At 36.0% G+C, this 5,037-nt stretch overlaps 1 long non-coding RNA gene across 1 annotated transcript; it reads right to left on the bottom strand.

Annotated features, from left to right (window-relative positions):
• Positions 1-1,598: 1,598 nt before the first annotated feature.
• On the bottom strand, positions 1,599-3,530 carry LOC127732743 (uncharacterized). Its single transcript, XR_007996415.1, has 2 exons — positions 3,389-3,530; positions 1,599-2,061 (listed from the first exon to the last, which is right to left on the bottom strand). It is a non-coding gene; the product is annotated as an uncharacterized LOC127732743 (long non-coding RNA).
• Positions 3,531-5,037: the final 1,507 nt, after the last annotated feature.

Genomic DNA, 5,037 nt, shown 5'->3' on the forward strand with positions numbered 1-5,037 from the left:
AAACTAGTAATGAAAAATTCGTATACCCTGTCTTGAACTAGACCGGCACGCAGTCAGATTTTTAACTTAACTTGCTTGCACCATATCAGTCCAGATGCAGAATATCACCCTATTAAGACATATCACTTATTATCACATATTTGGTTGATGAAGAATCAGCAACAATTGGCAGTTTACAAGTCATTGAGTTGACACAACCAAGAATCGAACTGAGTGAGTAAAGGAGTACAATGACAGACAAGAAAAAAACTGGATCAATGTTTTCTGTATGCAAAATATTAATGTTTATATAATCTACTGTGTCATCAATAAACCATGAACTATTTTCCTACTATCAAATTTTCGTTTTGGGATATTGTCTCTTTTGCCACTAGTTTCGTTAAAGTTAACTCAATTATGATACTTTAGTTTGTCAAGTTGTCTATTTCCAGGAAAGCTGAACTTAGGTGGATTTTGATATTTTTTAGTACTTTTTTTATCATAAGCTCTTCAAATGTTTCGGTTCTTATGCAACCTCGGCTTTCAAATATTCGGATTTCCTGATGAAGGTAAATCTAGAAAAGCTCTTCTAACGCATGTAATTTATAATGGGTCGTTTTCATTTTTAGGCTGAATAAAAAGAGGGCAAAAGATCACTACAGAACTGGGAATGAAAAGTAAAAGTTATATCATGCGTCAATAAGAGGAGATTCTAATTGAACTATATTACAGTAATATAAAGTACTCTTATTGGACAGATAATAGAGGATACAAATGTGGGCTTCAATTTGACATCAGATTGAACTCCAATTTGAAGAATGGAAGTTCATTAGAAACCATATTTCGATCGGAGTTTAACATACACATTTTGATATACAGTTGAATGGTTCATAAAGATTTCTATAAAAATAAGGTGTGGTATGATTGACAATGAGACAACTCTCCACCAGGCACCAAATGTCGTAAAAGTTTTAAATAACTATAGGTCACCGTACGGCCATCAACAATCAGCAAAACCCATTCCGCATAGGTAGCAATAAAAGGCCCCGAAATGCCAAATGTAAAACAATTCAAATGAGAAAATAAACTTATATAAATAAGAAGATTTGGTATGACTGCTTAGTTTGTTTACAAATATTTGCAATATACCATTTTCTTAAGTACCTACGAGAAATAAGGATAAGTTACAGCTATTCTGTTTAATGTTTCCTATGATTTTATTCAACATTTTGCACCAAAACTATCTGTATTTATGTAACATATTGTAAGAGCATGTGATTCAGTGGTTGTAGTTTGTTGATGTATATCATATTAGTGTTTCGTTTAATTGCTATACTCATAGAAGAATACCCTAAAATAATACTGATTGAATAACAACAATAGGATGAAGAACAACGATCAAGAGTTGTTGTTGTTTTCTAAACTATGTTGAAGTCTTTTCTTTAATCATAAAGTGATTAAAATTGTTATAGAGTTGTCTCTCTTTGCTTGTTGTTATTGTAATTCACAGATACCAAGATTAAAATACTACATGCTGTCTGTATACTACACTCAGTTGTGTAGAGGTTCCATCCTCTGTTATGCATTGATAGCCTTTACCACTTATACAAAAACAATCATTCAAATTAAATTTTATTACATCAACTTGTATTAACATTTTCATGACTACAATATACATTTTTACTTTGTGGCATTACTTTGGCTACAGAGTATTCTATAATATTTTGTTGAGGCGCCAGGGTGACTACCGATTACCTATACACAATGGCTATCAGCTGACTTATGTTGACATAGGGTCATAAAACCCGTGGTAGTTAAACACGGTTACACCACCACCTACCATGGGGAGTGACCGGGGAAAACACTCGTATTACCAATGCTCCAGTTATTAGTGCCCCACCTGTTGGCAGGTGTAGGCCTCCCCTCTAAAAGATGAGGTGGAGGAGGTCCCAGAGTTACCCATCTGTAGACCCCACCGTTACCACTAACCACATTTTCCAAACCTGCAAATTGTAGAACTTGTCAGGCCCAGAGCAAGGGCCGAGTGAAATAATCCCCCAATCACTACCAGTCTCCCTGGACCTCCCCCTTTCAAAATTGACTCTTAGCCTAAGGATTGTAGAAGAAAATTAATTTCTTTAAAATGTCTTGGTTTCTTCTTAAATAATAAAACTGGTAATTAATATAAACTAAAATTCTTTCTGGTTGCTTAAATCACAATAGTCCATATGTACATATAAAATAAACTGCTTAATAAAGGAAATGCCAAATCACAGAAACGCAAATTTACTCCAAACTATCCTGTATTGGTACAATACCATGGAGGAACTGCTTAAATACTGGCGACCATAATACAGCAACCAAATACATTAAACTGGTGCCTGAAAATATAAAACAAAAACAGCAGCAACTATTCTCATTTGGGAGGGTGGGCGGGTTTTAATTAAATAAACTATTTCCTGCAGCACCTGCTTCGTTGTCGACAACAAATTAACAAGTGCCAGCTACGGGAATTCCAAAATTTAAATTGCATGTGAGAGCGCCATCTATAGCGATGCCATACATGGCAATGAGCTAAACAGTGCAACACCCACACAAATATGTGATTGAATTAAACCAGATTATTGAAAATATAAAATTTTGCTAATCTCTATTAATTGCAATACTCATAGAAGACCCCAAAATAATACTGATTGAATAATAATGAGATAAAAAACAACGATCAAGAGTTGTTGTTGTTTTCTAAACTACGATGAAGTCTTTTCTTTAATCACAAATTGATTAGAATTGTTATAGAGTTGTCTCTCTTTGCTTGTTGTTATTGTAATTCACAGATACCAAGATTAAAATACTACATGCTGTCTGTATACTATACTCAGTTGTGTAGAGGTTCCATCCTCTGTTATGCATTGATAACCTTTACCACTTATACAAAAGCAATCATTCAAATTAAACATACATTTTATTACACCAACTTGTATTTACATTTTCATGACTAGAATATACATTTTTACTTTGTGGCATTACTTAGGCTACAGAGTACTCTATATTTTGTTGAGGCGCCAGGGTGACTACCGATTACCTATACATAATGGTTATCAGCTGACCTATGTTGACATAGTGTCATAAAACCCGTGGTAGTTAAACACGGTTACACCACCACCTACCATGGGGAGTGACCGGGGAAAACACTCGTATTACCAATGCTCCAGTTATTAGTGCCCCACCTGTTGGCAGGTGTAGGCTTCCCCTCTAAAAGATGAGATGGAGGAGGTCCCAGAGTTACTCATTTGTAGACCCCACCGTTACCACCAACCACATTGTCCAAACCTGCAAATTGAAGAACTTGTCAGGCCCATAGCAAGGGCCGAGTGAAATTATCCCCCAATCACTACCAGGCTCCCTGGACCGCCACATGAGAGCCCAAGTCAGCTACCAAATGATCTGACTTGGGTTCTCACCTCCATAAAATTTTAATTATTGAAGCGTTGTGGAAAAGTAGATTTTGTTGTGCTAAGAAAAGTCTCAACCCCCTTGTATATTATTTAAGACCTGATTTCCAGTTTGTGATAAATGAATTCCATCTGTTCTGTATAAAGACACTTTCCTTGCACTAATGTTCTCATGTAAAATAGCGTTCCCCCATTTTCTATTACAAAGTTTTTGACCACTGAATTAACTCTTTTCCTCTTCTGTTCGATTATTGGACCAGCATTTAAGGTTGCAAAATGCCAGTATCTGCGCTGTAGCATTAAAGACCAGATTATAATAACATTTTTGAATAAAGCCTGGTAACGAAGGATAGAACATTTTACATTTTCAATTAAACCCGTCCCTGTCAATTCTAAATCTGTCAAATCATTAGCTCCACAGCGAATAATCATGAAATTAGGAGAAGGTAAACATTTCCTTTTCGCATCCAGAAGGGAGTCCAAATCTTTCAACTGTAAACCAGGTTGACCAATCCAGTATGTTGTGACTCCTTTGGACTCCAGTCCAAGTTTGGTCCTACCATATTTCTTTGCCTCTACATTGGCCCAATGAACAAGGGAACTTCCAACAATCCATAAAATCTTGGGACCTGTGAAAACTTGTCGCTCGTTAGCCTTTTTGTAACTAGAAAAATTGCAGCCTAATATAGCGAGAATAAGCATGCGATTTCCATCTGCCTAATTTCATAATTACCTCCTATGAGACCCCCTGCCTGGCCAGTTCAGTGGCACCCCCAATTCTAAAACTATGTGACTTAAAATGACCTTTACTGATATGAAGGAAATTTAAAGCCTTTTCCAGTATACTGCTGAATTGGCATCTATAATGTATAAAAAAAATCTTTATTGTTACAGCTAGGTCGTACCTTTAAGTAGTCGTTAGTGAGTCGTAGCGAACAGTAGTTTTTTTCTGTTCCCGGCTATCAATAAAGTAACGGACTTTCACTTTTGGTCAGTTTTTGACCACCTTCCTCTCAGCTCCAGGACTTTTTTCTTAACTAAAATATCAGCAATTGTTAAGTTGGAGCCATTTATAACAGACTTATTTTTTGAAGTAGTGATTTCCCCTACCCTAAGCAAACCAAAGAAGGCAACTGAAAAAACTGCTGAATATAAAGCAGCTTCATATTTATTCTTACATGCTCTAATGTCATTGCGTTTTCCTCCTTGAATTCTTTTTATTCCCTCTAATGCCTTGCCAATTATGAAGAATTTTGTAGTATCCTGTATGCCTTGTATTTTATGATGATATGAAACTCCTGATATATAAGATGATATGGTACCCCCTAAAAGACCTTGTACTGACAAAAAAGCTATAACATTTAGCAAATCATTGACTAGCACTGGCCATAGCTGTTTCAATTTGTAAGATGATCTAAAATTACAAAGTTTTGACAGAGCCGACTTTTATGATTTTTGTGTATTTTTGACACACCTTGGTTGACAATATAATCCGCCACCTGACTTTAATATTCCAGATCTGTGTTGGAATTTGGGTTGGCCACTGGTCTGCTTCTGGAGCTAGGCTTCTGAACTTTCCCCACTAAGAACGAGAAAGACAATCAGC

Source organism: Mytilus californianus, unplaced genomic scaffold, assembly GCF_021869535.1.
Source record: "Mytilus californianus isolate M0D057914Y unplaced genomic scaffold, xbMytCali1.0.p SCAF_26, whole genome shotgun sequence".
In the NCBI taxonomy this organism is placed as follows: Eukaryota; Metazoa; Mollusca; class Bivalvia; order Mytilida; family Mytilidae; genus Mytilus; species Mytilus californianus.